The sequence below is a fragment of the Hermetia illucens genome, chromosome 5 (assembly GCF_905115235.1).
Source record: "Hermetia illucens chromosome 5, iHerIll2.2.curated.20191125, whole genome shotgun sequence".
NCBI classification, from domain to species: Eukaryota; Metazoa; Arthropoda; class Insecta; order Diptera; family Stratiomyidae; genus Hermetia; species Hermetia illucens.
The window spans coordinates 13,360,586-13,385,605 of record NC_051853.1 but is presented as its reverse complement, the minus strand read 5'-3'; the positions used below and the strand labels follow the sequence as shown (position 1 = coordinate 13,385,605).

Below are 25,020 nucleotides of genomic sequence, written 5' to 3'. Positions count from 1 at the left end.
CGTACAACATCAAGCGATTCTCAATGTCTACTTGTCTGGACCCACGACCTAAAATTCATGTGTGATTCCGTGGTCTACTGAGACCTGTCCAGGCATTGGAGTTAGCCAAACGACAGCTGGCGGACGCTTCACTAATGGCATTACCTCAATCATCGGCTTAAACCAGCAACTGATTACTTGGTACACTGACGGATCCCTCACAGCAGAGGGAGCGGGTGCCGGTGTCATTGGTCCAAGGAAAATGTACTTTGAGCCAATGGGCAGGTACACTAGCATATTCCAGGCGGAAATTTACGCCATAGACAAATGTGCCTCCTTTAACCTGCAAAGGAACTACAGGGCGCAGAACATAGCTATTCTCACCGATAACGAAGCAGTGATCAGGGCACTTAGGTCCAACCAGGTGAACTCTAAACTAGTATGGGAATGCCTTGAGAGACTGAATACACTCGGCTCGTCCAACAAGGTCTGGATACTTTGGGTTCCAGGCCATGCTGGGCTGGAAGGCAATGAGGCAGCGGATGAACTAGCCAAGAAGGGAGCAGCGATGCCTTTACACGGGCCAGAACCCTTCTGTGGAATCGAAAACGGTTTCATGGCTATGAATCTAAGAAACGAAGAGAAACGGTTGAGGGAACTATATTGGACGGGTCTACCAGGGATGGAGCAGTCCAGGGTGCTAATTGGGGGATGCGAACCCATGCGCACAAAGGATTGCTTAAACCTCACCAAAAAGAACCTTCGAATCATAGTGGGAATTCTCACTGGTCATTGTCGGCTGAACTACCACCTAGGGAAGCTAGGGATATCTACGGACATTGCCTGCAGGTTCTGTGAGGAGGAGGACGAAACCTCTATGCACATCCTGGGACAGTGTCCGGCACTTGTGCAAAGTAGGTCGATACATCTGGGAGAACACTTAATACCAGATGCAAAGCTGAAACTTCTGGAAGTGGGGAACATACTAAAGTTCCTAACGGTTACAGGCCTGCTTGAGATACTATGATCAACAGGTACACTATAACCAGTAAAAGGGGCACAATAGTTCTTCAAGGACGCGGTGCGACTTTCCCTTAACAGAATAATAATAATACCTCAATCATCATTACCTCAAAGCAGAAGCCCGACAAAGCGTCCCCTCGCCGACTTCGGCACGTGAACTTCATAAGCTAGTTTACTTCGGACATCTAGTACATGTCTGGCAAGGTCACTGTAGCTTCAGCGTTTTGTCACACATTTCAGAAGTGAAAATCCCTGCCATGTTCGATTTTTCGACAACCGCCGAAGTACAGTGCTTCAGCGCCTCAGAGACAACCCCAAATACAAATTTCGGGGGTTTTCCCTTTTCGTCTCAACCTCCGAAATACTCTGCGAGACTTCTGAAAATGGACCTGGATCATATATTCCCGCCACTTTTCGCAAGGAAGTATTCCATACAGTACACAATCTTAGGCACCCAGGCATTCGGGGAACGAATCGACTTGTTACTAGCAAATATTTTTGACCCTCAATGAATAAGGATGTTACCTCCTGGGCTAGACATTGTATCGCGTGTCGGAAGTCTAAAGTCACCAAGCACGTACAAAAAGAAGTAGGCTCATTCCCTCGGTCTTCCAAGTGGTTTCACATGATCTACATTCGAATGGCTTCAAGTATTGTCTCACAATCGTCGATAAGTTCGCGCGGTGGTCTGAGGCAACACCGGCCGACATTTCCCCACAATCGATCACCGAGATCTTTTGTTGGGAATGCATCCTATGCTTTGGAGTTTCAGCTGAAGTCATTACTGATCAGTGAGTGCGGTTCGAGTCTACCCACAGTTAGGCAAACTTCTAAGCTTAAAACTCCATCGGACGACTGCGTACCATCCGTAATTCAATGGGATGTTAACCCTGGCATAGGACACTGAAGGTCGCAGTAATGGCACATGATAACTCTTTCTGATTGCAAGTCCGGCCTTTTCTTCTACTTGGCCTACGTACAGCGCATCATGAAGAGTTTCCCGCTAGCTCCGTCGAACTAGTATGCGGAGAGAATTTGAGACTCCCTTGCGATCCTGTGTTCGATACCAAGTCAACCCTTTCCACCACTTTGTGTGGTTTTTGCGCTTGCTTCGAGACCCCGTGCTCATGCTCAGATCACTCCCGCCATTTCATTCCGACGAATATTAACGCCCCCAAGGAGCTGGACGTCTGCACATACTTTTTCGTTCGCGTATATGCTTCCCGGAAGCTCTTTTGTATTCACCGATACAAGGGTTACTCCATCTTATCCTCAAGCAAGCTGTACTTTTTACCGAAGTCTGAGGCCAGGCCTGCAACTCCAACCGTGATAAGGCTCATTATTGAGTTCACTAAAGATTCAGTCGCAGCACTTCTATCCGCGTCCGGGTCTTGTGGCTCGTTTGCCTCTCTTGCGAGTGAGTCAGTAAGAAACGTTGTTTATCACAAGAGTAATGTCATTACCATTTCTCTACTGAGTGGTGATGTTAAGTGATGTTGTGATGTTCGGTGATGTTTGAATCGTGGTCGATGATGGTAGGTGATATCACTTTAACTCACATTACCTACTCATCTCTCATTTGCTGCCAGCTCATTTCCTTGATTTAGCCTGACAAAGGTATCCATCAGGCTGTCTTGTGTTATCGAGTTGGTCATTGTCATTCTTGTAAAATTTGAGACTCCTGCTGGGATTTCCAAGTCAAGTACCATCTTGGGCAGTACGTTTCGGTCAACGCAGTCGTTTGTTTGAAGTAAGCAAATAATTGGTGAACATCGATCTTGAGTTCTCAACATGTTTCTAGCATAATAGTTGCTATGAATTTTTCAAGCGTCTTAATTTTTCGTAGAAAACAAGGACTATTTAAAATTTATGCATTGTTCATCTGTCCATCTGTTTGGAAGGATTTTTAAGCCACAAGAATTATCCCCTTACTTCTGTGTTGTTTCACACATTGTCTGGGTTGGATCTGAAGCCACAGAACAGTTTTAAAACAGTCCTTCTGTAAAGTCTGCAAATCCTGTTGGATGTTAAGCATAGCGTCTATCATTACTCTAAAGTATTTGATTGCTTTGACATTTTGGTGTAGTTTGTTATTCTATTCCTTATTATGCTTCGCGATAAACACTGCCTCTGTTTTGTATTCTGCTGTTAGGAACGAGGCAGCGTCTAATCAATTGGATCTTCCGTGTACTAAGCCATAGTCGTCTGCATACGGACATCAATTGTCGCTCCAGACTTCCTTATTAAGTTCCAATTGGTCTAGTTCAATGCCTTTGGTACATCAAGAGCACTCACTGCATAATATTTTCCAGTATTTCTCTATTCATGCATGACATTTTTAACCAAGCCACTAACCAGTTGATCTACCTGTATGCAATTGAATTGTCAGTCTGATAAGTCTGACGGAAGGGTGTCCTCCTCCAACTACACTTCCGTGAATGTTCACTCGTCAATTGTCTTCGCAAGTCAACCTGATTCCTTATTTTTAGATCCGTGAGTTGCTGGTTACCTGATGATCGCTGTGGGTGGAGGGTTCACTGACAGTCCAGAATATACCGCCAAACCAAAACCAACGCTTTGATCGACCCTACTTAGATCGGATTGTATCTGCGGGTCTACTTGAAAAATCCTACAGTAGTCACGTTTCTAGACTAGTGCTGTGGTCTGCACTTGTGGCTCTTTTTTAAGGTGTTGTTTCTAAAACAAAACCTTATTAAAATTGTTTCAATGTCTGCCTGTCTCTCTGTCTTTTTTTTTGGGCCGGGGAAAATCCATCATGGATACGCATCTGAAATCTAGGACCGCACGTCGGACTCTTACCGACTAAAATCTCTCATATTTTCTTCACACTCTCGTGTTCGGTTAAAAACTGAGTCAGATCGTACCTCGTCTCACCCTGGTTTCGCAGAGTTTACATACTTGTGTTTGGGATAAGCCAGTGTGCCCACCGTCCATTCTCTGCATGGTCCAATGTCGTTTGCCTTGCAGCCAATGAGCTCATTCGCTCACATTGCTTGCTCAGGCCCGCTTCATGATTCGAGTACAAACGGTTTGCCTCATCGGCTAGAATATTCACTGGGATCATCCCACGCATGCTGCCTCTTGAGATATAAGGGATGACTTTGGCTACACACGAACCCCGAGAGTCCCTGGACAACTGGTTCTCGCAAGCCAAAACATGGAGTCCACGGACAAGCTGAGAGGAATCAACGCAGAAGATGGATCCCGCGTGTCTGCCTTTGGCATCCAGGAGATGCTCAATGACCATCTCCGCTGACTCCTAGCCACTTCACTGAAGCGTTTCGCAGTTCGTGACCGTCAACTGCAGATGTTGTTTAATGCCCGAGCTCTTGCCCACTCTGCTCCACTTGTGAGCTTGTTCGACCTCGTCTTGAGATCGATTGCGTTTCAGAACGATGGGATTCGCCTTCTGCTTGTTTGCTAGGCGTGTCCTGTTGTATTCCTCAACAATCGCGTGGTATTTAGTGAGATTTTGTTTCATCCCGCTCGTCGACAGTGCCGGCCTTCTTATTCTTAGCAATATTCCTGGGAATATGCATGGCCTTCTGGTACTGGCTCTTAAGCAGGACATCAGTGGACCTTCGCTTCTTAGCCGGTTTCTGGTGACAGACGTTCTTGTCGGTTTTTCCTTTTGAGATCCCCCGACGGCGAGGGTTTCAGGTTAGGAGTACTTCGTCTGGTACTCGCTACACCCATCTTGACGGCAGTGGATTCCAGGAAATCACAAGTCCGTCTGCCGCCTTACTCTGGGGGGTTTCAGCATACCAGTCCTACAGCTGGCACCGAGTTTGCTGGTTTAGACGGCTCCTGTCCTCCGATGATGCGCCTGGCATCACCACCCCTCTATCGTCGGTTTATTTGTTTTTTTTTTTTAATTGAGCCCATGTCTTAGTCCCACAAGTAGTCCGGGAATGTCCACCTTGGCTAGCCTGACCATCAAGGTAAGGGTCTTACCAAGCACCTCATTGGCCACACAGCCTTTTGCGTATGCTGTTCCACCTTGGCTTGGGGTCCTATTAGCACCTTCTCCAGTGCAGAGAGGATGATCCCCAGGCTGTTGCTTCGGCTCATCCCCCCGCCAGATGGTCCTAGCACATGACCAGCAGACAAACGGATCCTCGTCAGTTGGATGGGCCTACTCCCAGCCCAGCGCTACATACTCTTGGCCCATCCGAAGATGGTTTCCAACGGACACCGCGAGGATGTTGTGAGAGGAATTATGCACTTAAATAAAATATGGCAGTCATTTTATACTCTTTTGTTGAAAAGCTCAAATTTTAATATACATCCGAATTTTTGTTAGTTAACTTCCGCTTCAATGATCAATAGTTTCACATATCTCCACTCCGGATTACCATTTTTCATAACAACCGGATTATGTGCCCCAATAAGCACCAAATAAAACAAATCCATCTCTAGTTGCGTATTTGAAATTACCCTGAACAGCCCCTGGAAAATGCAAAATTCAACTGAAATAATACCAGGAATATATTACGCCTGCAAGGATTCATCGAAACTCGGTCATTGGGGGACGCTCAATTACATTTTAATCAAACTTTCCAAACGATACTTGCAAGCAGATCTAAAACATGTAATTTCCTTCCGCTTGATTTAATAAACAATATTTCCATGTTCCTGCAAATCAGCAATAATTTCAATCAATCAACTCGATAGATACTAATTCTATTATCGCTCAACGCTAGGCAACAATTTAAAGCAACTAATTAGCCAAACAAAAACAACAAATGCGAGCAAACACAGGCTGGAAGCATTGCAGCACTTCCGAGGCCCAACTGAAACCTAAAGTGTTGTAATATCTCACCAGCTTTGCAACTATAATGCGTTTACCTGGGCTTCACCGACCACAATGAATACTGCACAGAAATACTATCGGCAGTTCCAATCAAGATAGGAAAGACCACCCCCACTCCCAGTTAACTTGGTGGTTAGTGGGTGGTTTGTGTGCTGTTTATCCTTGTTCCGACGAAAGGGAACACTAAGAAGGGAAAGTTTTCGTCAAACTGACTTTTAGACAAGATTTGATTGACACATGTTTTTGCTAAATTGCTCAGATCCCTTATTAAATTCAACCTGGTTCGCTTCCTTGAGGATTTCCAATGGCTACCTAACAAATGTTACGCATACAGAAAAGAAAAGTCCAGCACGGCTCCCTAAATGGAGTCCTTCACATAATAGTGGTCAAAAGCCGAGCCTTTTTTGACATCAAAAACGCTGACCGGCGACTTGACCGGGAAGTGCTGGAAGGTGTATAGCTGGAACACAAGGTACCTACAGATATCTCAATCTGAATCCTTAGGCTCAGGAACTCCAGGCAACTGTTGATTGATGGAGACTCAACCTTGATTAACAACGGTACCTCCCAAGGGTACGTGTTATGTCCGGTCTTTTTTAATCTTTACACGTCCTCATTGCAGAGATAGTCATCTATCCCAGGTGAATTTATCCTCGGTAATTACCGATTTGATAGTCCCGCCCAATTAGAGTTAAATACCCTCCAAACAACGCTGAGACTCACAGTTCTCCTCACTGGCAAGGAAGTACGTCTGCATCAGCAGCTCCTGAGTTTCTCCAGAAGATTCCGTCTAGAAGCCTTCCAACTTTTTAAGAAAGGATGGGCTGCTATGTTTCATGGATACAATTTTACTGAGTTCCGCACATCCGCTGGTCCTTGCAATCTTCTGACAAACGTCCAACCAAAACCGTCTCTTGGCAGTTTCGAATGCCTTTTCCAGAGCCCAGACCTTTGACTTGAGTTCTTTGAGACTTTGAGTTCGTCTGTGATGCCAATCTTCCCAAATTTCGCGAATTTATTGTAGATAGCTTGACCAAACTTCCTCTAGTCAATCCTCCTGGGGTGTCTGAAAGATTTGGAGACCTCTGCGGCAAGATCTAGACTGAAAAATATCCAACTATTATCTAAGAAGGATTTCTGTTCAGACACTCTCCGGTTCTTCACCGTAAGAATCCTATTGTTAGTTAGTAGGATGACATCAAGGACCTCCTCTAAACCGTCACAGTTCTCAGAGTTGGGAAAATGGAAGGTAGATGTATTGTCCCTTTTACAGACCGACAAATTTGAGTTAATTACAAAATGTAGTGGATCGGTCCCTTCTGATCCCATCAAATACAGGGCATTACCTTGTAGCGAAAGTGTGGGAGCGCAGTTTACATAGCACAAAGAGAGTGTTTTACATATTTGGTGGCAATGGTCAATATTAAGTAAACGACATAACTCACACTCGTATAAGTCGTTAGGCACTGTCCCAATCGCGGCAAGCTGATCATATTGCCAAAGAAATTCGGCAACAACCAAGACACTCAAAAGGAATCTTGCAATTGCGTGAGGAATCAAAGCTGAATCACTTCCTGAATGAGCTGACGCTAGGCGACTGCACCCCTAGCCAGTTGCTACGAGAAATGACTCAGCTGGGTGGGGATAAGGACGTCCCTCAGCTGTTAAAGTCTCTCTGGCTGCACCGACTCCCGGGGAGCACCCGCACATCTTGGCCTGCGCGGATTCGGAATTGGTGGAGGTGTTGTTCGCCACGACCGATAAAATGCAGGAGGTGTACGCAAACGCCGTTGTCGTAAAGGTTTCCCGAGACAAAACTCGGGAAACGGACGACTCTATGTTGACACAACACTGCCCGACGCGGTCGCAAAGCTCGCGGCGACGGTTGGTACTTTGCGTTCAGGAGGTAAATCTCGATAGTAATTACGGTCAAAGTCCGCTTCCCGAAATGGGCGTTCGAGTGGCCGCACGCCAGGACACTCATCGGCCTCCGCAACTTGCTGATACCATCGTAAATACGGAACTTCGTAAATACGGAACTTCAGCGACTAAATGTACCACCGGATGCACGTTTAATATAACAAAGAAAGACTCGACTCGTTGGGTGCCTCGGCCATGGTCACCTGAAGTGTGGTACCACGTGGCCTTACAATCTTGGACCTCCTTCCCGGTCGACACGGACCACCTGCGACTAGCGGCCTTCACCCAACCGCACTTATGACTATAGGCAGATTGACCTGAGTCTTAGCCTGCGCCGAATATTTTCGTGGCGTTTCGATCTGGCGCACCTTAGCGTCCCCGTATTTGACGCAGCACTCCGCAGAAAATATCGCAATTTTTTTACGGAAAGTAGTTTCTCCCAGCCGGTGAAGCACGATGTGCAGCACCATATCAACACTACCGGCTCACCAATCTTCTCAAAGGTGCGTCCACTTTCACCCCAGAAGCTTGCTGTTGCGCAGAAAGGATCTCAAGATTGATTGATGAAACAGAGTATCTGCAGACCATCGAACAGCTGTTGGTCCTCTCCACTTCATTTGGTCCCTATGTCAAACGGCGAATGGTGGCCATGTAGAAATTATAGGTGTCTGAATGTTCAGATAATTCCAGACCGATATCCCACTCATTCATGATTTTGCGCACTCACGTACGAACTGCCGTGTTTTTATGACTTTGGATTTAACGAAGGCATATCATCAAATACCTATCACTCCCGAAGACGGCTATCTGCACAACTTTCGGACTCTTTGAGTTCACTAGGATGACTTTCGGCTTGTGCAACGCTACCCAGACTTTCCGAAGGTTCATCCACTATGTCTTACGAAACTCGAACTTTTGTTTCGTCCACATGGATGGTGTTTTGGTCGCTTCCTCTTCCGAATCTAACCACTTGGAACATCTCGAGTGCATTTTTCAACATCTCCTTGCGGCCGGCCTTGTCCTAAACGCTGAGAAATGCAGATTCCTCCAGAGTCAAGTACGGTACAGGCCACTTGATAACCCCTGGCGGTATCCAACTTGACCCATAAAAGGTTGAGGCGATAAAGAGCTTTCCCCGTACCAACCACGGTAAAGGATCTGCGAAGGTTCTTTGGCATGTTAAACTTCTATCGTCGTTTCTTAACCAATGACGCTCCTCCTCAAGTGATCCTAAATGCTTACTTGTCTGGGAACAAAAATTAAAGACCCCCGCAAGGTTGCGTGATCAGTTAAGGTCGTCCATGCGCTTGAGTCAAACAAAAGCTTGTTGATGCAACACTGCTGGCATTTCCTCAGCCAGATGCACTCCTAGCTATGTTCCTCGATGCCTCAGCTACAACGGTAGGCACCGCTCTTCACCCACGGGTGAATCAAATCTGTGAACCGTTGAGGGTCTTTTCAAAACAGCTCAAGCAAGCTTAGCGTAACTATAGCGCCTATGATCGTGAGCCATTCGCTGCGTACCTCGGCATAAAATTTCTCTGTTGAGTGCAGATCGTACCCCATGTTCACGGATCACAAGCCACTTCCTATCGCGCTTAGACAAAAGCTGACAAAGCGTACCCTCGCCAACTTGGCCATTGAGTTATATCAGCCAGTTTACTTCGGATATCCAACACGTGTCTGGAAAAGACAACGTGATTGCTGATCCTTTGTCTCGAATCGCGGAGATCACAGTCCCGGCCACGCTCGATTATACGGCAATTACCGAGGCACTAAAAGACGACGCAGAACTTCAGAGCCTGAAGACAAATTCCAAATACAAATTCAAGGAGTTTCCTATTTTTCATTTAAACTCTTATTTACTTTGCGAGAACGTTGATAAGGGACCCAGGCCATTCATTCCGCACATTGTCGCAGGGAATGCAGGATCTTGCGCATCCAGGTAACAGGACGACAAATCTGTTAGTCACTGAAAAATACTTCTGGCCGTCCATAAACAAGTACATAAATTCTTGGGCCAGGCAGTGCATCGCGTGCCAAAAGTGCAAGGTCATGAAGCACGTTCGAAAGGAGCTAGGTGTATTCCCTAGGTCAACCAAGAGCTTCCACATTATCCATCTCGACATCATCGATCCTTTGCGAGACTCACACGGGTACAAGTATTGCCTCACAATCATTGACAGGTTTACGCGGTGGCCTGAAGCAAAACCTCTGTCTAACATTATGGCACAATCATGTGTCGAGGCCCTCTGTCGAGAGTGGATTCCGCGCTTTGGTGTTCTGCTCGTTATTATACGGACCAGGTAGTGCAATTCGAATCTACTTTTTCGCGGAGTTAGGAAAGCTCCTTGCTTTCAAGCGGCTTACAACTACTGCGTACCATCCACACTTCATTGTTATGTTGGAACGTTGGCACCGGACGCTGAAGGCCGCCCTAATGGCTTCCTTTCGTCCTCCTCGGCGTCCGTACAGCCTAAAGTGAGAAGTTCGCGGCCAACCCCGCGGATATGGTGTATGGAGAGAATCTGCGCCCTCCCCGTTCGAAGTTGGACATCAAAGCAGGGTTAAGCGACTCTGGAATGCTGCGTCTTCTCAGAGACGCGGTTTTGAAGCTGCGACCGACTCCACCTTCCCGACATGCGACGGCGGAGGTCAACACCACCAAGAACCTCGGGACGTGTTCACAGGTTCCCATTCGGGTGCACACTCCTCGGAGACTGCTGCAACCACCACATGAGGGCCCCTTTAGAGTTCTGGAGCGAGGTGAGCACTCGTTCAAGCGCGACGTCCGAAGCGGGCCCAAGTGGGTCTCCTTCTCGAGGCCGAAAGCATTCGACGAGCCCGTGGTCGCTTCAAAAAGCATTAGCGAAATGTCAGTGACCGGCATCTTGTGGTCGGTTTGCTCAGCTGAACTCACGTGGTTTCAGTTTGGGGCGGAATGATGTGGCGGCACTTCGGATGCCCGAACCTGAGCGCCACCGCGAATTCGCCTCTGACGCCATATTGAACGGCCGTGGAAACAGTTGACTGCCTACAGCAGACTGAGGCGAAAAATGCCAAGATGACAGAGGCTCTTGAGAAGACCGAGAGAGTCACTTGAAAAGTGGTCAAAGAAAGAAAAGTGTAAACCAAAGCAAAGCCAAAGTGTTGTTATTATCAGAAAATTATAATGGGAAAAACTTATCCTCAAACGGCTTCATGGAGTGGAGCACTTTCTCCTTTGCGTTCCTTACTCCGAACCGCACTTTCCAGTGCCTCTACACATTCTCCGCTTTTAAGGAACAGAAAAGTTTGGCTGTGCGCCTGGGGTTCCTCCACCTTGGTAACTACCCAAGCTTGTCCTTACCCATGCGAATCTTCGACAATGAGATGTAAGCGACTGATCCTCTCGGGGTCTCGTCGAAGGGGATGACTTTGAGCTTTACACCCTCCCAGGCGTCGCTAATTTTAGCGACAACAACACTCATTCTCAGTTACACAGTCTTTTCTGTTCTTGCACTTTTTATAGCGATAAACACCAAAAGTGTTCAAGGGCCCACCATATCGTTAAGTTTTTAACTGCTTTCCCAAATTTTCAGTTAATATTTGCCATCTTATCGCGTGAGTGTTCAGGTGAAAACCCCACTTTTCATGGCAGGCAAACTTTGCGGATTTTCATAATTAACAATTTTGGTCGGATACTTCTAAGCGATCATGTAGTGTGATAACATCCTTGCTGTAAATATCCCCACACTGTTGTGTACAGATTTACTTTATAGATTCATATGCGTCGTGATAGACGTGCACAAGATAAAGCCAGGTATGTAGGTAGGTGCCAGCCAGCCATTGGATTCGGATCGGTGCAAAATTACTCATGGAAATTGCAGTTTACGGCACATACCAAATGAACTTTATAATCTGGCGTAGATAAGAATGTGGGAACCTGTTCAGGTGCAAGTCAGCTCTTTTACTGCAAACTAAAGTCGTGTTTTAGGGAGTGTTGATAACGACCCTGATGGTTGCGGCTAAATAGACACTTCGTGAAAGGCAACGCTTTTTCACTGCACCACCGCCATGTAGGGGTTTCCCTAAGAAAATCTGTTTGCTACCGTGCTGGCAAACTCTGTAAACATATTTACGTACTGGAAGGGGATGCATGCGACAGTCCTGTTCACGACAAATTTGTTCTAGCCTTTGATAAAATCTACTTTGTAGCGAAAAATATGAGTTGAATGCAAATTTAACTAGCGGGTACTGGGCGGAAAATGGTGGAAGTCGCGAGTGTAAATGCTTCAAAATCACGGTAAGTAAGCTGGAAACCTGCACACTTAGAATTACTCAAGCAAGTGGGCTTCGTATAGGGGAAGATATTCCATCCATGGATCAACTAAACACTCAATGTTTATAGAATACTGAAGTTCTCCATAAAAAGATATCAAAGTCGTGTCATCCCCATCCCCTTATCACATATTCATCATAAACGCTTCACAGTTCCTCGTAAATTTACACAACCACAATCGGGGCCTACTCGAAACTCCTTAAAGTGGTATTTCTTTTCACATATTATTCCCTTTGAGTTAAATATGCAAATCTGGAAAATGGAATTGTATCTTTTGGCTAATGCAATCATCTTTTTAATTCGATCCCTTTCCAGCTAAATTCGTATGCATATATGCTCCCAGGCACTGACATTTGAACCACAGTCGTGAAGACATTAAAGGATCACACATGTAAGCTCGTTTCTTAGATTTGTTTCGAAAGTCGGAAGAATTATCTTAACAAGCCATAAATGCACATACGACTCTTTGAAGTCACAATAGATGCGGAAAATTTGTTAAAAGCTTTTACAAAAGTTGAAAATGGTTCCCCAAAAATCTACCCTTTAGGATTGGGAACAAATATGTTTTTCAGATTGTTTTGATGTGATATTCATAAACGATTTCCTCGGAAAGAGCACAACAATCTGTAAAAGACTCTGCACATTTTCGTAGTTGGTTGAAAATCCCGCCCTGGGTGAAGATAATAAAATAAACTAAAGGATATGGAAATGTTCTGTTCTTATAACGTGTTCCAGGACCTAGTTAGAGCTTCCTCGTCTAAATATGCATCACCTGGAGTCAATTTATCTGAGAATAGCTCACACTAAAAATAAATTTCAATGAAGTCGAGAGCTAGATACTTCAGGTATGAAAGGCTTTGTGTTATCTTATCTGGGGAAATTTGGACGCCGGTGAGCTCCATTTGTGAGTCATTATTATTTTTCTAGACCCTTTTGTCCAACTACTCAGCTCCTTTTGCGTCTTAGAAAACCACGTTTGCTCCAGCTCCGCTGCACAAACGGCGGAGGTAGAGCAGGCGCGTGTAGAATTCCCACCCACTAAAAACCACCCCCGGGTTTTCCAACCCCAACCTTGTGGAGCCACCACCAGGTATTACTTTCCAGGGTGGGTTTGCTTTTAGCCACTCTTCTTGTTGCTCCTTTCGGCTTTCTCCCTTCAGCAACTTCCGCTGTATTTTCACGGCTGCGGAGGAAATCGATCTCAGCATCTCCTCAATAAGTTCATGCCCAGCCAACATTTGGTTCAAATTCCATTTCTCCATTGCGAAACTTGGACAGTGAAACATCACATGCGCATCTAGCACAATCCGGTGAATCATCCAACCTAATGCAGAAAGTGTCTGTAGCAACCACCCAATGTGGTAGTTGATCCTCCCACGTTTAGGTTCCAGCCACACCCTAATGTTGGGAATGAGCCTCTACGTGCATCAAAACTTCATAAACTCTGCGTTGCCGGAGACCATTCGACTCTGACCTCATTCAACGCTTTCTATGTGACCCTCCATACGTCTTGCATGGTCCAGCACACTCATTTCGTTCGCTGTGTCTCACATATCTCATGTGGTTTTCAAAGTGCTGTAAACCCTTAAAGTCATCAGCCAGTAAACTGAATACCCGCTTTGATCTCTGAGAGTTTGCAAGTACCTCTTACGAGTAAATTTGGACGGATCCCACCACTCCGGTTGCATACTCTAGGTATTCCCTAAAATTCACTTTTGCCTCAATAGCCACTCCCAGGCATTTGATAGCCGGCTTTGAGACGACTTCCACTTTCACGGCGCTCGCTTCTGTTTTCTCGTCCGATAATGTCCACTCTCACAGTTTCCGTTGCGTAGACACCCACATCGTTTGCAACAACTTCAGCCAGGTCATTCGCAAAGCCTCTTCTGGGACGGGAAAAGCAAGCGCCCCATTATGCATGACATTCCACAACAGGGGTAGGTATCAGAGGCCGCTCCGAGGAGCCCAATTAGCGCTTTGGTGCGCCGTTTTGATGCCACAAACTCCTAAGACCGTGATTGTTGTTATAGGAACAGGGAAGCAGAGTCCCGCCGGCTCGGATCTTCAGAGCCAGTCCGTAGCATTCACGAAGGAAAGTAGCTCTCCGACCCTGCAGCTAGAAATCTTTCTGAGGTCCCCAAAGAATGGTTTACCCAGTGTCCGCAGCATGACTCGAGCCAGAGCTGGGCAATCGCAGAGAAAGTGCATGAGGGGTTCCCTTCCTTCTACGCAGCTTCGGCAATGCGAGTTGTATGGTAAGCCGAGCCTAGCGGCATGCTCCCCTATGGGCCAGTGCCCCGTGCAGACCGCCGTAATCTTGAATGCATTTGCACGCGTCTGACACAGGAGCTCTCGTGATTGGGCTATGTTATAAGCGGGCCAAATTCTCCTTGATTTGGCACAGCTTGTAAGCCTTCGCCATCTCAGGCCCGCGGCTGCTAGGTAGTGCGAGTATACTCGGCCCCCGACAGCCGCCAGCGGAACACCGACTGTATTCGCCGAGGGACTGCCAAGAACAGAGCCTTGCCTGGCCAATCCGTCAGCCCGCTCATTTCCCTCTATGTTCCTATGCCCGGGAACCCAGAGGAGAGTGACCTTGAGCATGCCGCCCAGATGGTTGAGCGCGTCTCTGCACTGCCCCACCAGCCGGGAAGATGTCGTCGTTGAGTACAAGGCCTTGATGGCCGCTTGACTGTCGGTCAGAATGGCTATGTTACGCTTGGGGCTCGAATCACGCTCCAGCCGTCGACAGACTTCCAATATCGCCAGTACTTCCGCTTGGAATACATTGGTGAAACCTGGGAGACCATACGATTCGAATACACCGTGTGTATTCGAGAAAACCCCCGCACCGACTCCATAGGCCATATTTGATCCGTCCGTAAAGAATACCGTGTCATAGTCTTGCAACACGCCACCGGTCTTCCACTTTGCCCTGGTTGGAAGGTCCACAGCAAAATTTCTCGTCAAGTTCAGCTTGCGTGTGACATAGTCCGTGGGGGATGCCCAGATTTCTCGAGGTATTTCATCTAGGATGTTGCTGTGGCCGTAGGACTTCGCTGCCCAGCATCCGGACTCACGTAGTCTGACGGCACTGCACGCTGCAACATATTTGATGTGGAGGTCTAGGGGGAGGAGGTGCAGGAGTACATTGAGAGCATCTGCCGGGCAGGACTGCAGAGCCCCAGTAGCACCTGCACACGCGGTTCTTTGAATCCTATTAAGCTTCGTTCTATTGTATTTCTTCTTCAAAGCCTGCCACCATACAATAGATCCGTACGTCAGGATCGGACGCACTACAGCGGTATACAGCCAGAGAACCATCCTCGGCCGGAGACCCCATTTCTTCGCAAAGGTTCTCTTACAGGCATAGAAGGTTATGCAGGCCTTATTAACCCTCAGTTCTATGTTCAACCTCTAATTTAGCTTAGGATCCAGGATTACACCCAGATACTTTACATTAGAGGAAAGAACCAATCTTTATTCATTCAGCCGTGGTAGATGGAATTCAGGTATCCTTTTCTTGGTGGTGAATAGCATCAGTTGCGTTATGGTTGGGTTTATGCTGAGTCCGCATCTTGCGGCCCATAGGCACACCTTTCGCAACGCTCCTTCCATGATGTCGCTCATAATGGACAGAAACTTCCCTGATACTAATATCACCAAGTCGTCGGCATACGCCACCGCCTTCACCCCGCTGCTATCCAATGAACGTAAAACAACAGGGGAACTTACTAGTTCCTTGCTTGGTACTCCTAGCCCTATGATACTGCCGCTATGACAATGCATTCTTTTGGGCCCCTATTATCTAATAGCTAATTTTCAACCAGATTCGCTAAATACTCGGGAGCACCTATGTCAGCCAACGCCCCCTCCCTTTAATTCACTTTCAGATGGTCAAGCTGAATGCATTTTTGACATGCAATGCCAACATGGGACATCAGCCGCTAGAAACTAGTGTGCCTTTTGCCAGATTCCACCGTAGAGTGGGCACGCCGGAAATCAAACTGGCGATCCGACAAGCTAGTTGGCATATAGAGCGATATTATGCTGGATTCCCAGGTGACTTGCTGGCTTTGGGAAACAACACCAATTTTTTGCTTTTTTTCTAACGAGCAAGGCAAGCCGCGAAAGTGTTAGTCCTAGTCTTCACTGCCAGCTTCTAAGCTGTGTAAGGAACGCCATCCAAACCTGGGGCTTTTATGTCGCCAATCCTACCACATACTTCTCGCAATTCCTCCATAGTTACTGAAGGTATTATGCCTCCGTTAGACTGGACATCCATTTGCCTTCCGCTATTTTCATGGTAAGGAAAGGGAGTGATAACAACAGGTCACCTGGGATGATCTTTGCAGCCTTTCCATTACCGCCCTGTAGACCTAACTCTAAGTGTTTATATCGGCATGGCCAAACAGCTGTTTGAAGCAATTCTTTGTGTTATTCCGAAAGTCTTTTTTAAGAAGCTACGTAGTTGCCTGTGTAGCTCATCTCAACCGCCGCTAACGGGCTCCTTCCCAGCATCAGCTTTCGATTGTCCGGCAGCTATATAACACCTGCGGTATTTGCTAAGGACACACTACCTTTTCATGCTTTCGATGAATACCGCAAACATCTTTCCCTTTCTGCAGGGTACATTCTGACGGTGGGATAATTTTTGGATCAAAGGTTCATAATCCGAACTTGCTACTTCTCGGTGGACACCTCAGGTCACTACGTCGCCAACATACCCCCCGCGATAGAACATAACGAACATATTTTAGGTGCGCTTTAGCCGATTTCAATCCAGCATTTCAGAACCTGTGGCTGCCAGAATCAATTCTCAGGTTATTCCGTCCTTTGGATATACAATTCCGAACTTATCCTCTACCATTTTGACCGCCTATTGCAGTTCCTCGTCTAATAGATTGCCTCCTACCGCGAAATTAGTAGAGTGATGACTACAAATCTCGCAGCAGAGACTTCTTCTCGAAGCGAATCTCCCAAAGGTTGCCAGAAAACTTTCAGCACCATTCACCATTTCTCTCGGAATAGCAGCAGCCTTTGTTATTATTATTATTCTGTTAAGGGAAAGTCGCACCGCGTCCTTGAAGAACTATTGTGCCCCTTTTACTGGTTATAGTGTACCTATTGATCATAGTATCTCAAGCAGGCCTGTAACCGTTAGGAACTTTAGTATGTTCCCTACATCCAGATTTTTCAGCTTTGCATCTGGTATTAAGTGTTCTCCCAGATGTCTCGACCTGCTTTGCACAAGTGCCAGACACTGTCCCAGGACGTGTATAGAGGTTTCGTCCTCCTCCTCACAAAACCTGCTGGCAGTGTCCGTAGATATCCCTAGCTTCCCTAGATAGTTCAGCCGACAATGACCAGTGAGAATTCCTACTATGATTCGGAGGCTCTTTTTGATGAGGTTTAAGCAATCCTTTATGCGCATGGGTTCGTATCCCCCAATAAGCACCCTGGACTGCTCCATCCCTGGTAGGCCCGCCCACGTTTCTCTTCATTTCTTAGATTCATAGCCATGAAACCGTTTCCGATTCCACAGAAGAGTTCTGGCCAATGTAAAGGCGTCCAAGTTCCCTTCTTGGTTAGTTCGTCCGCTGCCTCGTTGCCTTCCAACCTAGCATGGCCTGGAGCCCAAAGTATTCAGACCTTGTTCGACGAGCCGAGCGTATTCAGTTTAGAGTTCACCTGGTTGGACCTAAGTGCCTTGATCGCTGCTTGGCTATCGGTGCTCCTTGTAGTTCCTTTGCAGATTAATGGAGGCACATTTGTCTATGGCGTATATTTCCGCTTGGAATATGCTAGTGTACCTACCCATTGGCTCAAAGTACATTTTCCTTGGACCAATGACACCGGCACCCGTTCCCTCTGCTGTGAGGGATCCGTCAGTGTACCAAGTAATCAGTTGCTGGTTTAAACCGTATGTGGCAGCCACGCTCTCCCAGTTTGCCTTGTTACTCCAACGTGTTTCAAACTTCTTACCGAAGTGAAACCTCGGTATCAGTAATTCGGGATACCGCCTAGAAAGAATATCAATCTTCCTTCGATTTACGCAGCTCCCCGCCTCACTCATACCACCGGCCATCCTGAATATTGATCTCCTTGCCTGCATCTGTATGTGCAGATGGAAAGGGGTTAATCCCAGAAGGACCTCCAGGGATGTCGTTGGGCATGCCCTCATTGCCCCACTGATACACACGCAAGCCAGCCTTTGGAGCTTATGTAATTCCCTGGCTTGTGTGCTGAGTTGGGTTCTTTTTGCCCAGATTACCGCCCCATAGGTAATCATTGGCCTTACTATTGCAGTATATATCCTGCTGCAGCCCCATTTTTTTCCTGCTATGGATCTGCAAGTCATCAGAGCCCTCGTGGCTTTCCGACAAGTGTTTCCGACATGTGTCTTCCAGAGTAATTTTTGGTCTAGCGTGATTCCCAAATATTTTACCTCTGTTTCTCGTTTCACCTCCATATCATGTAATGTTATGGCTCTCAGGTGATCCAGCTTACGCCTCCTATTGAATGGTACTCTGGTGGTTTTGGTTGGGTTGATCCGCAGTCCCACCTTCCTGCACCAGGCACTAGTAACCCTTAATCCAGTTTGGATTCTATCACATGGGGTATCTTCATATTTGCCCCTACAGATTAAAACAATGTCGTCCGCGTAGCCCTGGACTTGTATTCCAGTATTTGTCAAGTCTACTCCGTACTGCAAAAATATGGAACTTGAGACGACACAATATTGAGACCACCAGTCTACAGAGCCAATGAAGCTGATATACGGGTCTGAGGTCGGCAGGTGGCAAAATTTGGTGAAAAGCTGAAAAATCTTTTGAAAAGCAAGTTTTGGGATCAGGTGTTAAGTGTGGGAGTATAGGGTTAGGCAGGAGTCACTTATTTCAAAGGCGCATTCTCGGAAGTTGCCTGCACAATGTTGGTAATAGTTTTTGAATTTGTCGGTTCGGTGCCCCGCAAAGCCATTCATTTTTCCTATTTTTCAGTTTTGGTATACGAACGAGCTTAGTCACTTCCACTTTCTTCGACTTCCTAATATTAGGGCGGATAGAATTTTTCACCTCTTCCTGTAAATATGTTTGTAGATTATTCAAAACCGAACTGGACTTAAATATTCATCTTGATTCAAAATGGAGAGAGGCATAAATCAATGCAGCGAAACAACCTACATATTTTATATGCACATCCAACTCATGTCAACTTCCAACGAAATATCGTTTCTGAAAACAACTACCCCCTGATAGCTCGATAAGTCAACTCAGTACCATAATTTCCCGAAAACCAAACACATAGATGTCAAGCCTCCCAAACTTTGACGGACAAAGAAAAATAAGTGGAAATAAATCTCAAAGTCAGTCTCTTAACATCGGTCCAGGGACTTCTATGTATATTTGATATGTGTACGAGCCTGTTCCCAATGTGTTTCTGGAAACGTGGAAGCTTTCCCACATCCTGCCGTGAAGAGTTTCAGGCTTCATTTTATTTTCATTTCGACATACATGAGACGTATGAATGTGAAAACCACTCACTTGGATACCTTCGGGATTAATAAATATTTCATTGCATTATGGTTCAACATGACAACAGAAAGGTACCACAGGATATAAATTTCATCCTGGAGACGTTGTCTTTGATATTTGTGGCATATTTTTGTTTTGTGTATTTTTTATTTAGAGTATGGAAGCTGAAAAGGCTGGGAAGAGGTAGGTTCGGAAATCCCCGGTTCAGCTTCACATTAAAATAGATTTTCAGGAAGGGACTTTAAGTCGGCAAGGAACATCTCAAGCCCGAAGTTGTCAATTCCCACAATCCTTTAGACACCCAATAAATGACCTACAAAATATTAAAATTTTCGAAATTAACACCGTAAAAGTACCGTAGTATATTCCTTATGATCGAACCTGGTTCAGGAGCTGCTACTGAGATATCCTTTGAGTCTACCAGAAGGTAGTAACTCTGTTATGTTCAGACACTAATAGGTGATGCTTAGCGTCAGATGAAACTACCCAGAAGAGTTTTGACCTTATGCAGTTTTAAGGTCTCCAAACTGCTACAGTTTATTGCTACAGTATTGCATGTGCTGGGGATGATATACCAGGAGCCCACATGGTGACAGTTTTTCTGCCAAAGGCAATAGAAACGGAAGACCTTATGAGACTCCTAATTGCTCAGAATGAAGACCTCCATACTCGACTATGGAGAGTCTTCAGAAGCAAGGTGGAGGGCAAGGGTAAACTCGTCACGATCGGGGTAGATGACTGATCCCTGGAGGCAATTAAACGTCGGAGTTGTCATATCAACTACCGATTTGGCAACATGCCCGTGCATGTGCACAGGGAAAAGCCGAGGAAAGAGACCTCGGAGGAGGCATCGGGTGGGAAACTTACAGAGGTCCCTGAAGAAGTCTCGGAAGCCATAGAGGCGGAAAGGACTAGATCAACCAGGGAAATAGACCTGCTGCCCAGTGAAGAGCAGAAGCTGGACGACCTAGACCTAGGACTCCTAGGGCTCAGGGTGGACAGCGACGCACAGGAAAGCGCCATGTCGGAGGAGGAGGGTGACACTCCGACAGTGGAGAAGAGCTCCAAACAATAACGGAGCCAATGGCCAGCACTAAGATAGTCCAGATAAACCTCCACCATGCGAGAGCTGCATTTGCAATAATTGCAAAGGCAAATTCCAAGGAGAACATTGGAATAGTGATGGCTCAGGAGCCCTGGGTGTACCGGGGGCAAATTCGCGGTCTGCAAGGAGGAAGAATGCAGGTAATTGTGAAAAACCAAGAGCTTGCATAATTCTTAAACGTAATTTAAAATACATATGTCTTTCAGAGTTCTTAACCGGGGACCTTGTGGCTATCCAAGTCTCATTGGAAGCCGGGAGGAGCACTCGAGAGGCAGTTGTAGCATCGGGATACTTCCTAGGAGACGAAAGCCGGGCTCCACCGGAACAAGTTGCAAAACTGACGAAATATTGCGAGAAGGAGGCGATACCACTTCTTCTCGGCTGCGATGCCAACGCCAACCACGAAGTCTGGGCAAGCAGCGACACCAATCTTAAAGGTGAGTACCTTCTCGAATTTATTCTTAGCAATAAGTTAGAAATATGCAACGTAGGGAACACTCCAACATTTGTGACCAGCACCAGACAGGAGGTACTAGATATAACTGGGAAATACCCTGATGAACGGGATGGTCAGGAATTGGAGGGTGTCGGATGAACCATCAATGTCTGATCACAGGATAATCAGATTCGACATTGAGGGTAACTCCAAAATAAAAAGAATAATAAGGATTTCCAAGAGAACGGGTTGGGAATCCTACACAATGCACCTGAGCAACAACATTGCCCACCTTCAAGGGAGCGGTGACATCAGGAGCGAATTGGAATTAGAAACAGTGGTGGAAGACCTCAACACAATCGTCATTCACGCATATGAGGCCAGCTGTCCGGCTAAGACAGTCAAGTCATCAAGGGATGTACAATGGTGGAACAAGAACCTAGCCAGAATGAGAACAGAGGCACGAAAACTCTTTAACCGGGCAAAACAAACCGGGGACTGGCGGAGGTATAAAAATGCACTGACTGCGTATAGCAACGCGATCAGGGATGCGAAACGGAACAGCTTCAGGGAATTCTGTGAAGGGATTGAACAGATCACAGAAGCAACCAGGCTGTACAAGGCTGTAACCAAAGACGGGGGAATATCCTCTGTCTGCTTGAAAAAGGAAGATGGGACATTTACCGAAAATGACGAGGACAGGGTACACCTGCTTCTCAGAACTCATTTCCCGGGGTTCTACCCCTCGGTGGCAGGCGACAACAATCTGCCTGACACCCCAACAACGAATAAAAGAGGAAGAAAGGAGAGCTGGAAACTAGCAAAAGACGTATGCTCAGAAGCTAGACTAAGATAGGCGGTGGGAATATTTAAACCAATGAAATCTCCCGGAGTAGATGGCATTTTCCCAGCACTTATCCAGAGAAGTCTAGGAGTTATCTTAGAGTCTCTTCTGAGGGTGGTAAGGGGGAGCATTGCACTGGGTTACATACCAAGGGCACGGAGACGGGCAAAAGTGGTCTTTATTCCGAAAGCGGGTAAAAAGGATCCTTTTCACCCTAAATCATTCAGACCAATCTGCTTAACATCGTTCGTACTCAAAACGGTGGAGAAGGTCATGGATAACTATATTAGAACTAACGTTCTAAAGCGTAATCCCCTTCATCACTGTCAACACGCTTACCGGGCAGGACGGTCAACTGAAACTGCTGATAGAGGTACTACGGGATGCGATAGAAACAAAAGAAATTGCACTGTGTGCGTTTTTTGATATCGAAGGAGCATTCGACAACACATCGCACACAGTGATACAGGATGCCCTGAGCCGCAAAGGAGTGGAAAACACCCTGGCACTCTGGATGGGCAAAATGCTAGAAAGCAGACAAATAGAGGTACAAACAGGTACAAATTCTATTATCATGAACACCACTCAAGGCTGTCCACAGGGTGAAGTACTATCGCCGCTGATGTGGAATATGGTAATTGATGAACTCCTGGACGTGCTAACAAATACTGGAACACAAGTCCAGGGTTACGCGGACGACATTGTTTTAATCTGTAGGGGCAAATATGAAGATACCCTATGTGATAGAATCCATACTGGATTACGGGTTACTAGTGCCTGGTGCAGGAAGGTGGGACTGCGGATCAACCCAACCAAAACCACCATAGTACCATTCACTAGGAGGCGTAAGCTGGATCACCTGAGAGCCATAACATTACATGATATGGAGGTTAAACGAGAAACAAAGGGAAAATATTTGGGAATTACGCTAGACCAAAAATGACTCTGGAAGACACATGTCGGAAACACTTGTCGGAAAGCCACGAGAGCTCTGATGACTTGCAGATCCATAGCAGGAAAAAAGTGGGGTTGCAGCCCGAAGATACTACTTTGGATATATACTGCAATAGTAAGGCCAATGATTACCTATGGAGCGGTAATCTAGGCAGAAAGAACCGAACTCAGCACACAAGCCAGGGAATTACATAAGCTCCAAAGGCTGGCTTGCGTGTGTATCAGTGGGGCAATCGGGACATGCCCAACGGCATCCGTGGAGGTCCTTCTGGGATTAACCCCTCTCCATCTGCACATACAGATGCAGGCAAGGAGATTAATATTCAGGATGGCTGGTAGTATGAGTGAGGCGGGGAGCTGCCTAAATCGAAGGACGATTGATATTCTTTCTAGGCGGTATCCCGAATTACTGATACCGAGAGATGACATGACAACGAGGTTTCACTTCGATAAGAAGTTTGAAACACGTTGGAGTAACAAGGCAAACTGGGAGAGCGTCGCTGCGACATACGGCTTAAACCAACAACTGATTACTTGGTACACTGACGGAACCCTCACAGCAGAGGGAGCGGGTGCCGGTGTCATTGGTCCAAGGAAAATGTACTTTGAGCCAATGGGCAGGTACACTAGCATATTCCATGCGCAAATATACGCCATAGACAAATGTGCCTCCTTTAATCTGCAAAGAAAATACAGGGAGCAAAACATAGCTATTTTCACCGATAGCCAAGCAGCGACCAAGGCACTTAGGTCCAACCAGGTGAACTCTAAACTGGTATGGGAATGCCTTGAGAGACTGAATACACTCGGCTCGTCCAACAAGGTCTGGATACTTTGTGTTCCAACGAGATGCGGACAAACTAGCCAAGAAGAGAGCAGAGACGCCTTTACACGGGCCAGAACCCTTCTGTGGAATCGGAAACGGTTTCATGGCTATGAATCTAACAAATGAAGAGAAACGGTTGAGGGAACTATATTGGGCGGGCCTACCAGGGATGGAGCAGTCCAGGGTGCTTATTGGGAGATACGAACCCATGCGCACAAAGGATTGCTTAAACCTCACCAAAAAGAACCTCCGAATCATAGTGGGAATTCTCACTGGTCATTGTCGGCTGAACTATCACCTAGGGAAGCTAGGGATACGTACGGACACTGCCTGCAGGTTTTGTGAGGAGGAGGACGAAACCTCTATACACGTCCTGGGACAGTTTCCGGCACTTGTGCAAAGTAGGTCGAGACATCTGGGAGAACACTTAATACCAGATGCAAATCTGAAACATCTGGAAGTAGGGAAGATACCAAAGTTCCTAACGGTTACAGGCCTGCTTGAGATACTATTATCAATAGGTACACTATAACCAGTAAAAGGGGTACAATAGTTCTTCAAGGACGCGGTGCGACTTTCCCTTAACAGAATAATAATAATACAATATTGCAAGAGTATCCTTAGGAATACCAAAATATCCTCACATCTGCCCTTTTAAGGTCTTTTAGTCCTTTTAATTTAATTTTAGGGCTGAAGGGGAGAGAACTAAAGCAAAGTACTTCCAAAGTACGTAAAGTTAGGAAACGTAAGTAAGTTATCGACTTTTCAGTTTGCTGAACACCGACTCCCCCAAGGTTGAAGTGTCCGCAGCTGCGCAGCATTTGAATCACTCATTCCCTTGGATGGAGCATATTTCCCTTGTAGTGAAACTTAGGAGATTTTGATATTTAAACGAAATTCCACTCCGGTCACGAAGCCGGGGACACTACATGGCAACTGGGTTTTCGAGACCCGCTCATGGAAATGCAGTTCAAGACCAGTGAGGCAATCACTACTGGTAAGCGGCTGAATATTTCAGTCTTGTACCAGGAAAGACATCCAAAGTTCCAAGCAATTGGTTAGACTTTGGGATCCTTCGCGTGAGTGACGAGCAGACTGCGACCGTCCATCTCCTCCAATTCATACTGAACCTTTCCAACTCTGCAGATGACTTTTGGTCGCGGTTCAAACCTTGGGCTTAAGTGAATATTTGATAAGTGCGATAGTGTGAGTGTGTGCACATGAATTATTTAAGTGACTATCT

The 25,020-nt window shown here is 46.4% G+C and overlaps 1 long non-coding RNA gene across 1 annotated transcript; it reads right to left on the bottom strand.

Annotated features, from left to right (window-relative positions):
• Positions 1 to 5,318: 5,318 nt before the first annotated feature.
• LOC119658375 lies at positions 5,319 to 6,032 on the bottom strand. Its single transcript, XR_005250223.1, has 3 exons — positions 5,846 to 6,032; positions 5,567 to 5,658; positions 5,319 to 5,472 (listed from the first exon to the last, which is right to left on the bottom strand). It is a non-coding gene; the product is annotated as an uncharacterized LOC119658375 (long non-coding RNA).
• Between the last annotated feature and the right edge of the window lie 18,988 nt (positions 6,033 to 25,020).